Source organism: Myzus persicae, unplaced genomic scaffold, assembly GCF_001856785.1.
Source record: "Myzus persicae strain clone G006 unplaced genomic scaffold, MPER_G0061.0, whole genome shotgun sequence".
NCBI classification, from domain to species: Eukaryota; Metazoa; Arthropoda; class Insecta; order Hemiptera; family Aphididae; genus Myzus; species Myzus persicae.
This window is the reverse complement of record NW_019101750.1, coordinates 306,683-320,646: the sequence shown is the minus strand read 5'-3', so window position 1 is coordinate 320,646 and position 13,964 is coordinate 306,683. Positions and strand designations below refer to the sequence as shown.

General features: G+C 26.6%; 1 protein-coding gene across 3 annotated transcripts in view; it reads left to right on the top strand.

Moving 5' to 3' along the window:
* LOC111030319 (acid sphingomyelinase-like phosphodiesterase 3a) overlaps positions 1-13,964 on the top strand; it is a 194,599-nt gene that overhangs the window by 19,744 nt on the left and 160,891 nt on the right. For 2 of the 3 annotated variants that reach the window (XM_022309746.1, XM_022309745.1), the window contains exon 2: positions 3,068-3,135. The exons of the other annotated variant lie outside the window; for it this stretch is intronic. The gene's annotated coding sequence lies outside the window, so the exon portion shown is untranslated. The remainder of the gene's footprint in view (positions 1-3,067; positions 3,136-13,964) is intronic. 3 annotated transcript variants of the gene reach the window in all.

Below are 13,964 nucleotides of genomic sequence, written 5' to 3'. Positions count from 1 at the left end.
TTTTATGTTAGCAATAAATTATTGTTACATTTTATTGTATAATATGAATTATATCCTCTTACACTTTAAATACATATTATACTCTTTATTTAAAAATTTGATGTTAAATTGAATAGTAAATATATGGAATTGGCAAATAATTCTGAACGTATAATGTAGAAAAAAAAACTTAATATAAATATATGAAAGTTATTTTTATTATATGATATAAACCAAAAAATAAATAATATAAACATTCTAACATTTTGTAATAATTGTGTATACAGTAGCAGTATTATATTTTGATGATTTTTAATAATACAAAGAGCGTACACATTGAACAGTTGCAAATTACCTGACATAAAGTATTTATATTTATATATATAAATAGCTAGAATATAAAAGAATCATAAAAATATTTGAGTATTTTTAGTCTGTATATATGATTTAAAACTTTTTGCTAGAAAAATATCAAATTTATTAAATGTGAATAATATGAAAATGCATTACCTGTGGGCTGTGAATTCAACTTAACTTGGGTTTGGGTATGTTCATAATAGTCGGTTTATTATATATAGCGATATGGGTACAACATATTTTTTTATTTGATGTGACACCAAAAGAGATTACAAACTTAATCTATCATTTAAAAATTATAATCCAGTATTTCAGTTTGATGTTTTTTAAACATAAGCCTTATACCCACTGTGCAAAGTTTGTTACTATTTATCGGCGCTATATTAAAATTAGGTCGCAAATGAAATATTGCAAGACGATGTAAAAAAACAGCAATGTATTATTACCTTGAAAAAATTGAATTAAAGTTAACGAGAACATTATATTAATATTGAAGATGGACTATTGATACCACATAGGACATTAATAGCAATGCGATAGCATGTGTGATGTCCCACTACAACTTAATACGAATACAATATCATCAAATATTGTAGGAATTAAAATATATTATTTTAAATTAAGTTTATTTTAATTTGTAATAAGTACATAAAGTTATTTTAGAATAATCTTAAACTGTATGAATAGAAAAAAAACAATTGAAGAAGATAAAAATAAGAACTATTTAAGTGATTTTATTTGAAGTTGGATAAAATAATTTCTTTTTTAAAGATTAAGTGTTTAGATTAATAAATTTCGATATTTTTTCAGGCTAAAAATACTTAAGAATTTGCACTTCTAAAAATACCTTTTTTATCTGAGTACCTACTTTACCTACCTACTAAAATCGTAAAAGACGATTCAATAGATTGGTAAACATGTATTTTTTTTATATTATTAACTGATCTAACCTTACAAAATACAAATAAATAATTTACTGTTTAAAGTTAATGTGGCTCTACATATTATAAAAATGTCCAATATAAATACAATTTTAAACAAATCGATTACCTAGGCATATTATCACATAACCATAAATATGCATAGTATAATATGTACAATTGTATGGGATCTAAATGAAAACTTAGCAAATTAATATAATACAACTATTGTCACTGATTATTTATCTAAAACATAATGTTGTATAAAAAGCTGCGTAAAAAATAGGTAAAATGTCTTTAAAACATATACCGATATTTCGAAATATTTCAATTTACTCATTTTTTGCTCACTGTAAATATTATATTTATCCCTGTAGGGTCATATATTTGTTCGATATTATATTATTATATTTTGATTCGTTAAAAAAAAATGTTAATGATCTGTTTATAATGTCGGACCCATCTGACACAATCATCTCGACAATAAACCGCATTATGCGACAACCACGTACTGCAGCTATTATAATATATGTATATATACGAGTGGGTTGTATGTATAGTGGGAACGTTTAATTTCCAACCGTATAACAATCTGGACGTTTGAAATGTACCTACATTACGGTCAGCGATCGTAAACAGATCCAACAGGGAGACCATTTAAGATGTTTATTCAGGTCACACGTCATCCGGGTAAAACCAATATCCCTTAGCCAAATTCGTTATCTCGACAGTGAAAAAACGAATTGCCCCGTTTTTTATTTTTATATACATCTGGTGTAGGTATTTTTTACTTCGTCGTCCAGATCCCAAAGTTATATAAGCATACATGATACATAAATGTATATAATTCATATATGAGTACAGGGTGATCCACGTAGCATATTCAACCCCTCTCCCTCACATCTCTAAATGATAAAAAAAATTAGAATATTTTTAATTTTCAAGTATACTTGTTATTAGCTCTAGTGGTATAGAACGCAGATTCGGTGTCTTCTATATAAATCTATAATTGTTATAGTTTGTATAAGTACAAACAGAATGTCAAATATTTCCAAAACAACTCATTGTATACACATAAAAATGTAATAATAGACTTATTATAAATAATGGTTCTCGTTAGAAAAAAAGTTTGTACTTTTATTTTTACTATGTACATTTTGCAAGAATTGTAAATATTTTATATTAATGATATGGTCTTAAAGGCGTATGTACTTAATATTTTAGAAAATCAGGATGTTTGAATAAATTCATTGCTCAAGGGCAAAACGGAGTGATCATGATTTGAATCATCCTGTATATGTTCATAATATACACACATAACGATAACGCGTACGTCTTATGTATGTACACTTTGTGGCCAGAGTCGAACCGCGACAAAGGACGTAATGGTCGCAATGGCAGGATAGGAGAAGTACAGTCAGAATAAAATACGGAAATCCGGGAGAGTCGCTTTGCAACCGTTGTATAGCGTAGACTGAACAGAATATAGGAGCGGAAAAAACCTATAAGGCGACTGTTATTCAGGTCTTGTCCCGGTACAACAATCTTTTCACGGTGACATTATTATTTTCTTTTTCATCCACTCCCTCTCCCCCCCCCCCGCATACCATTTTTTCTCCCTCTTTTACCTCTTTAAGGTCGACGGCGGTGGCTGTCGTTAAGACGTATATAGTGGAAAATTGAATTCGGATGTGTCTTCCCCCCCCCCCAGCATCCGATAGAGAGATTTCCTTCACACTAAAAATCGTAAATTTTTATGATGTAAAAATGTCACAGGCAGGAGAATAAGCCTATGTTTTTCTTTTTTTTAGAATCTATTACATATGCGTCGCGGGACTTGGAACATCGATCAGACTGACTGGTGACTGCAGAATAACCGGTAAATACGAAATACGTGTTTTATTCCTTTTTCCCGAGCAAACGCACACACGCGCACACGTCACACCAATACTGAATGGTCTTAATATTCATTTCTATTCGATTAATTATTATTTTCAATAGGTACTTATTTTTCGAAATTCCGATGCGTGCCAACACATTTTTTGCTCAAATATAAGTCATGATATATATTGAACTTCATTAATCGTGTCGACAACGAGTTTAAAATTATAGTCCCTATGGGCATCAAAAAATTAATTGTAAATGTATCATAGTTAGGATACGTTTTTATTACTTTTTAATAATAATAGTATATCTATTATTACTTGAATATAATTAGTTATTGATAAAATTAAAATATCCAACAAACCATGAATACAATACTGTACAAATTGTATTTTTCGTATCATATTATATTATTAGTTATTATTATTTATTGAAAAACAACTGCGTGGCACGTGCAGTCCAACTCTATGTTAAGCCTTTGAATACAACTTACTAGGTTTCGTTTCAAACCACATACAAATACAACAATGACTAGAACCAATATAATATATAAGAATATAAATTAATTATAACTACTTTTATTGATATACTGTATTTTATGCTCACTATAACCATAACTAAACAATTGTGTTGGCAATATTTTAATGATACATTTATAATTCAGCTAGTAGCTACAGACTACAAAATGTTTATGATTAATTATTTTCTGTGTATTATTGAATATTAATGCTCAGTTATATTATTTATTATTATACTAAAATTACTTACATAGTTTTTTGATATATATATTACATATATATATATATAATATAGGTATACTGATAATGTTTCTAAAATGTCTAATGAACCATCAATCATATTGGACGATACTATATTCCAAATATTACCGTTGGTTCCAAATATTTTATAGTTTCCAATGTAGTAAAAAATGATACAAGCATTTTTTAATGTACTTACATTAATTTTTTTATCGATTTGAATACTTTAATTATCTATTTAGAAGTTATGCAATAATTGAAATTTTAGGCAGAATTTATTGGACTTGAATATAAATAGTTGCAATGTATTTACCATTGGAATGAGCTAAACAATATTTTTGTTAATCAATTTCTTTAGGTATAATATATAAATATTAATTAATTAATTAATTAACAAAATAATTATTTTACCTCAGTAAATAAATGTTAGGTGTATATTATTATAGTATTGTTATGTTTGTTGATTGAACGATATTATTTTTGTAACTATTGAATCAACTAAAATGTGTTAATAATTATTATTGATAAGTCAAATTAAATAATGACACCACAGTAAGTTTCCATAACTGTTTTTACAAGAATTGTTTTCATTAGTCTTAGTCTTGTTTAATTAATGTAATACTAATTATAATAACAATAATAATAATAATTATTATTATTATATTTTATATTTTTCAAACAATATTTCTTTTATAACAAGTAGCATGATAAGTTTGCTTACCTTTTATAGCAAAAACTTATGTTGGAGGGGAAATGTTCTTAAATTAGCCGAATTAGAATAAAAGAGTTATGTACTAACAATTAAATAATTTAGGTAACTAATCTTTTACAGATTTATACATACATGTAATAAAACATAATAATATACATATTTGATGTTTTGGTCTATGATGAATATATATTGCTAGTAATGTTACATACGACATTTTTACATTGGTAAATATAATAATATTATTATTGTATGCAGTAATGATTTTCAGATAGTGATTAAATTTTATTTAATACATACTTTTAAATAGATTGAAGTTAGAGAAGTAATTAATATTTATTTCTCAATTTCTAAAGAGCTTTATTACGTATTGCACAATTCAGATAACTCTTTCTAAAAAAATTTTTATTATAAGATGATTACATTGATATTTTTTGAGCCTACTGCTGAGTACTAAATTTATGATAACATATTTTCCAATATGTTATATATGTTTATAAGTTGATATCTTATGAAAAATATATTAATACAAGGTTTTTTAATAATTTGTATTTTGAATAGAGTTTGTTTATGCTAAAATTTCATAATGTGCAAACAAAAAATATAAGTACTTTCATCAGGAATTCGTTAATTTATACTTAAAATTTGAGAAATGATGAAAAATTTAATGAACTGTTTAAATTATTCATGTGATATAATATAACACAAAATATTCAGTCTGTTATTTTACAGTAAAATATTAAATAATAATAACATTTTACCTATTACAATTTAAATTATTTGAATTTTAAATATTACATAATATAATGAATAATTATGGTATTATAGAATATAAAATTCACTTAGTGTATGTTATTACAAACACGGATATTATTAATCTACAGCGTGTTTGTATTTTGTTTTTTTTTTAATATCGTACTAAAGTTAATATAAATAATATCATCAATATAAAAAACTAATATTAATTTAAAATTTGATAAACCGCTTTTGTTATACGTTTTATCTATGGTAATGAATAGAATATTAACTTGCTTGCTAGAATAATATTACACATTTTATAACATATTAATTCAGTGGCATATTTTATTAATAGATAAATTGTTTGAATTATACGCAGAACTGCAGAACGGTTATTCTGTTATGTCTATTGTCTATGTACTTTATAATACACTCACTTTTTTATGTACAATGTATCATTCAAATCACTACAATATTGTTGTACCTACAGTCTATATTTTATGGATACATTAAATAAAAGGAAATTGAGGTAAATAGGTTCTTTTTTTTTTGTCAAGAACTTTTAATAGGGTTTTCCGGTAATGAAATATTTTTTTCTTCTTAACTTCCTGAATATTAAATTGTTATAAACTTATAAATTATGTTTATTTTTTATTATTTATATTTCCGTTGTTTTATTTATTGGTTAGTGTGTGGGTGAATAATAATAAAGGTTCTGTATATTATCTACCAACACTTATTCTATTTATATTTAATATTGGAAACCTTATTAAACAGTCGTACTTTATGAATAATTAAATCAAGATAGGTATAGTTTTAGCACATAATATTGTATCATATAAATGTTATAAAAATTAAATAAAGACCAAAATAATGAATTGTTATATTTTTTAGATTTGGCCCGACATACTTTTTTTCCATTTCTATTTATAGTAATACACTAATACTCTTAAAGTTTCAGCTGTTTCAAGTATAGTTTTAATCTTTAATGAAAAATCAAGACTATAGTTGGCACTTTGAAAATTAATTTTCACAGAAATTGTAATGAAACACTGATAACCACAACGGATGAATTATTGAAGATATCCTGCGTATCTTGTTCTTTTGATTTATAAATAACATCTACATGTTTATTGAATATTGATCAACTAAGAGTATTATCCTTGTTTAATGCAGCACAGATATCTTGTTTTTGAGTTCAAACTGATGGGGCCGTGACTCGTTAATATTATTTTCAATCGATTTGAGGGGCGTTACTTTCACCACCGAAATTATAATGGATCATTATCACTATTTTTAAATGTGCGTTATCCACGGATGTATCCAGAATGTGTAATATTCGAGTGATACATTTAGGTTATGTTATGTGTTTGGCGATCTCCACAAATCGAAAATATTCCTCTGCTTGATTCAGCAGCTCTATAATGGCTTACATTGCATTGTGATAACGTACATTAAAGGTACTATATAATATACATATACTTTTACCTACTGTAAATATCTAGGGGCTTTCTAAGAGGTTTTTATCTTATTTCGGTGGAAAATGGAAACACCTAAATTACTACTATACCAAAAAAGTACAATGCCCACCATACTTTATGTACTATATTATGCTGTTGTAGAATATATACGTAGTATGTACACTACACACAAAATGTAATATCGCTCTCAAGTCGACGTAATATGTGTTTGTCATCGTTTACCAGCTGTTAATATAATGTTAAAAAACTACTATTTATTTTCATACTGCATTTGGGTTGTTTTAAAAACATGTTTCTTTATAAAGCAGTAATAATCACAAAAAGAAGAAAACACTAACTACTAGCATTCACTTTTTTTGTAATTTTTTGTAAAAGCTTTTTGATAAAACTATTTCAATAACTAATCATTCATAATTTTTTTTCAAATTTCTACTTTTGTATTTGTTCTATCATTTGGATTTTTTTTTTATAACCTCCATTCCAAATTCCAAGGGTGTTGTTAGAAATTTATATCGAAGATATCGTAGTTATATTTGTGCATATAGGGGAATTAACTAATCGTTATCACTCCAATCTTGTCATTTTATAATGAACTTTTGGAATTCTGAAATATATATAAGAACAAGATTTTTAAAACTTAGACTGTTATATCATTTTTATGAAGTACTCAGTGGCAAATTAGACTTTTATTTTAAATAAGAACCACTCTTTTTTTTTACTTTAAATGGTTCAGAAGATAGTATGTATATAAATCAAAATTCAAATAAGTAAATGCAGAGTTTCATAAAATATAAGGACTAAAACTAAGAGTCTCTGATATTTTTTTAACATGATAAGAAAATATGAGTGCTAAATATGATGATTTTAAAATTAGAATTAATATTATTTTATTACAATCTTTTACTTTAAAAAATGTCAATATATAATAATAACTAGATTAAATATTACATATTATATTATGTAAAACCATTATTAAGGACTGTTATCCTTTGTATATGAAGTAAAATAACTCAGAAACTACTGATTTGAATTTCGATTTAAATGCATCAAACTGTTAAAATAAAACTGACTAACAATTTGTAATAAAAAAAAGTGGTACTCATTTAAAAAGGAAATTTGTATAGCCTCAAGATACCTACTTTTTTAACGGTATAAGAGTATTAATACTTGAAAATATGTACTTTAAGTATACATACTTAACAATTTTAAAAATCAGAATTTAAATAAATGCTTTATTAAATTATATGAGTGGGGTGTGTATGCTCGGTAAATCATCCTGTAGGTATATTATATTATATACTTTTTTTGCGTGTATTGGCTGAGAGTATTACATGAGTCCTATATTTGTTCGCGTGTTGGTTGTATCATTAATAATGATGCATGTATTATGTTTTATTAATATTTATTCACTGAATTTGTACAACTGATTTATGCAAACTCTATAAAAAATAAATAATTTTATATTGCAGTTTTCATATAATTTATTATAATTTTTCTTAGTGAGTAATACGTAATACGTTAGACACTTCGTGAAAATACACTATAACATATATTTGCATTTGTTAAGACTTTTTTATTGAAAACAAAATAATATAATATAATAATATACAGCACGAGTATTATAAAATATAAATGAATAACATTTAATCTGTTTAAGAAACACTTGAAAATCTAATTGATTGAACAGAGCCACTAATTTAATTTAATATTTCACCTTTGAGTTTTCAGTTGGTTTTCCACGTTGCGCTCAAATAAATAAACCGAAGGAGAAAACTAACATCATCTAAATTGATTTCCAATACAAAGTTAATTTGTTTTACAAAAAAAATAAAGGAAACTCACAAAGTTCATGTATATTTTATATTTCCCTTCATAAACTACTTATTCTATGATTATTTCTGGTGTACTTATTAATAAAATCAAATTTTCTTGTGAAATTATACTTACTTGGTTTAGTCTATTTTTATAATGCAATTAATATAACTGATGACTGCTCACATTATTACAATTTTTTTCAGTGGTTTTATTATATTTTATGCGTATAAAGAAAAATGCCAAATTAATGTATAATGGTTGGAACTATCTAGTGCATAGTATTAATTTTCATGGTTATAATAAGGGTTATAATAAAATATTATAATTTGTGATTTATATTTTTGTTGTTATTATTATGAACACGTAATGTTGGACTAATTGTACTAATACCTATTTAGAACTTTAGAAGAATGTATACACAAATAGTGTTTGTCATTGTCACTATCCGTTTGCGAAACTCGATCTTCACGGTTTTTATTCCAAAGTATTGGCCATTTTTTAAGTTAGCTATGTGACTAAGTATCGTTTGAAAATTAAAAATATATTATAATATTACAATAATTTATTACTTGTACATTTTGTTTAGTTCATAAATATCTTAATAATAAATTATAGGAATAATATTTCGTTAGAAAGTAGCACAGCACCACAGCTGATGAAGCCTGGTTCTTAGAACTATAGTTGGTCCTAAGAAAATCATAGTCTTCACGATTCGTTGTTGTTCGTTTCTTTGAATTATTGTAATAGTTATTCTGATCAATAATGGATAAACATATTATTATTATTAACATCGACAGCCATGGGAAGAAATGTTTAATTAATTTCGTAATTATTTTCTTAATTTCTTGTGAATAAAATAATAGGTGGCTACTTCGGAGTATCGAGTTTCTCAGAATCGTATGTCTGCATGGGTACCAACCCAATATTGTTTTGATTCAAGTAGATTTCTTAGAGAAATTCTAAAAATTTTAAAATTCTAAATCCTAAGAATTTCTAAGATCTAATGTTTTGACCAATTAAAAATATAACAAATAGCATCCGTTCAATTACACAGTAATACATTGATTGCATTTTTATTTTATTTAGTTAGGTAGCTTATTTTATATTTTTAGGTTTTAAAAATGGAAGATTTCTTAAAATTGTATTTAAAGTGTATAAAGTCTAACTGAGAAACGCAAATGTTTAATTAGGATTTAAATGTTGTAGGTAGTAACTATTATTGTTAATAACATAATTTGTTTATACTCATTATTTAGGTGTATTATCCTGTAATAGTCTAATAATAATATGCACTATATGCAGAGGAATTTTCCGTACAATAACACACTAAGAGTTAGACGCGTAGTGAGAAGTGAAAAGACTGTAACCAGCCTTTCAATTCTATAAGTACTCACCTACAAATGGGTTGTATACAATATCATGCTCTACGACCCAAGAGGAATTGAAATATTTGAAACGTTATGAATATTGTGACTGATAGAGCATCCAAGCGGGAGCTTGACTTTAGAAAATAAATTGATAAAATAGATAATAATAGCAATATATTGTTATGTAAACGTCGTTTCATAATATATAATAATATTCTAAGCCATTTGGCTGCCAGCCAACCGACCGCTGGCGAGTTCGCATGAAAAATAAGGTACGACCAGGTTTTCTGAGTATAACCAAGTTATTTTCACCGATCGCGATGCTGGAACATCCAACGCAAGAATAGTAAGCTATTTATAAGGAAAATGCTGTCCACAGTATACCAATGTATATATTATACTATAAGTAAATACTAAAAAAATTCCTAGCCATCTATAATACACATCGACTATCGGTGCAACGAATTATTATATAATATATTTAACACAAAACTTGAAATTCCTGACAAATTCTGCAATCATAATAATTTGTATGATTCGAAGTATCCATCAAGTGGTTCTATGTACTATAACATTATATAATATATTATGGACATTTTGCATTGGGTACGCGAATTTCACAAATTACAATCATCTAGAATTCTAGACTAGATTATAAAGATAAATTAAACTAAGTAAATAACTTGTGGAATACTGGAATCAGATCAATTTATTATGTACATATTTTTTACTCGGGGCTTGTTTCCACTATATCAGCACCTCTGTCTTCTCAACTATATGATTTAACCTTTAAAAAAAAAATTAACTAAAAGTTCATGAATTAAAAATTTTTTTCATCAACTCGACAATATTATAATATTGTAATAATTATACATTGGCATGATGAGTGAATTATTAAATTGAGTTGTAATCGGTTAAGTTTAGTGTTGTTGTAATATTAGTTTTTTCTATAAAAATATGAAACACTCATAATAATATAAATATTAAAATAATAAATACATTTCAATGCATCCAAGGAGAGAAAATGAAACGTCACTTTAAGAGGACGTGATACCCGCATGTGTTGTCTCCGTCTTACAAGTGCGTAACATAGCAAATTGTACACTCGGCAGAACACGTGTAGCTTCGTTAATTTAAAAATTAAAGTGAATTGACCTCTTTTAAAATCTAAAGGTAAGATTATTATCTAGGCAACCTCATAGGCTTTTTTTATATTTTTATTTTAACGCGAGTTATAAGTATTGAATGATGTATACAAAATTTACAATTTTAAAATACTCATAACTCGCGTTAAAATTAAAATATAATAAAAAAACCTATGAGGTTGCCTAGATAATAATCTTACCTTTCGATTTTATAAGAGGTCAATTCGCACTAATTTTTAAACTAACGGAGCTACACGTGTTCTGCTGAGCGTAAAATTTGCAATGTTACGCACTTGTAAGACAGAGACAACACATGCAGGTATCACGTCCTCTTAAGATGACGTAAAACTGATATTCATTATCTCTGTCTCACAAGTGCGTAACATAGCACATTTACCCTCGGCAGATCGAGTGTAGCTTCTTTGGTTTCAAAAATAGAGTCAATTGACCACTAATGAAACTTAATGGTCAGAATATTATCAGTCTTTGTATGTGGGTTTTTACGCTGATTCCGTTTTTAAGTGAGTTCTGAGAATTTATAATGTACGTTATATCATATTATACGCAAATGTGCTAACAAATTGAACTATCGTAAAAAACGCACACGAAACAAACAGATAATGTTCCTACCATCAAGTTTCATAATATGTTGATTTACCCTAATTTTTAAACCAACGAAGTTACAAGTAATCTGCAGAGCGTAAATTTGTAATGTTATACGCACTTGTAATATGGAGATAACAAATTTCAGTGTTACGTCCTCTACTACTACACGTTAATAACTACTACGTATTTGTAACATGAATAGTTAGTATATAGGTACTGATATAATAATATTGTAATTAACAACAATATTTCAACATCGTAATGCTATTGGTAAATATCTTCGGATTGTCATTTTTTTTTGAAGACATAAATCCATTCACTCCATAACAACAATTGAGAAAAGAATTGTCTAATTCATAATGGCGTTTGCCCGACATTAACCCTAGGTAAGAAACTCACTCGGTAAGGTGAGAACTGTTTATTTTTTTCAAATGTTCAATTTTCCCTAGTCGGACCACTTCATTGTTATTATTCGTAATGAATTTTAATTTGTATACTGTTAGTAGTGATCGGATGGGTTTTGTTTATATTATTTTTCTAGAAATTTTCTGAGGTAAGCAGTTGATTATTTAGTTTTCATCAACGGGTATAATATTATCTAATTTGTATTAGCAGTTGGGTGTAGTTGGCATATCCACATATCATTTGTAAACGGAAAATGTTTGTGTTTTATTATTATTGTCTCCTTCACATGACGTGTCATGATCATTATTGACATGCCGTCGTTTCATATACATATTGTAATCGATTATTGCGTTCGCATATAGTAACATGATAAAGTAACGAGTAAGTCACTCATTCCAAGTAATAATCACTGTTGCGTGTTTTAACTTGTCGTTGAAAATTTCTAGAAATTAATGCTTTAATATTTATGATCCAAGAAAAACGAGTTTTTGATGTAATGGTAAATAATAGAACAAAATCGATATTTGCGGTTCAGTTAATCATTTATTATAATTGTTGGGTAAACAATTTGGTATTACTTAATATAATATTTGTATATTCACTTTACTGAAATAGATTGTTTTGGCTTGAGTACTCAATTAATACGTACTACAAATTATTAATCATTGGGTACCACAATATCTCTTTTTAACTAACAGTAATTTTATCATAACGTTATGGGATTGTATATTTTTAGACTGTAGTGAACAAATAGACTCGTAATTGAAGTTATCACAACTTACTACGTGAACTATACATGACCTCAAATATAAAAGATAAAACAACATTCAATTAATTTAAATTTAGAAGGTTAGTTGCAGAAACTAGTTGTACCTATTAAAGAAAATTCCAAAAATCTACTGAGAAAATATTTATTAGCATACAGGTTATAGATACATACAACATACATATCAGTTATTGCAGACAATTTATTAAAATACAGTAAAGTTATATGAAGGTATAATACTATATAATTGTATTTTAAGAAAGGGAATCGACAATTTGTGACTGACGATATTTTCATACATATGTTTGTACCAGATACTTTGAGTAGAATAAACTATTGTGAAAATATGTATTTATTATTATTTTTATTCAACTGACAAACCGATTTGATAAAAAATTTTTTATCGAAGTTATAGTTTTTTTATTTTTTTATGGTAAATTTAGAATCTATAATGCATTAAATGGTTCTCAAAGAAGAAACTGAGTTCACTCAAAACGCATTTATAGTTAATTTAATAACGTTTTTTTTTTCATATTCAGGATATTAGTATTAAATGACACCTACTATGAACCTACCCACTAGTATAAAATATACAATATTTATTATTTATGGTTACTGGTTACTGGTTAAGAATAAAGTATCATATAAACTATGTTATAACACTAAATAAAATAAATTCGGCCACTTTACTGCAAGTTATAAGAATGTGCACAAGCACTACACAACTTTACTCGAGTAGTCATTGTAAATTAAAATCGTGATTTGTATATAATGAAAACACAATAATTTTCTCGATGCACTCTTTTGTTGTGTATTAGGCAAATATGTGAGAGGTAGTGCTTGTAGGTGTGTGAATATAAAATGTTTGATCCCAAACATGCACGATTTTCAAATATTGTTATAGTGGAAATTTAGGTTAATCCTGTGTAAACGTAATAAACGTGGATTACAGTGGATCTATTATATAGTGACACAGACAAGGATATTAAAAGCGCCGAAATTGAATAACAAGTTTAATAATTATTCTTAAACCT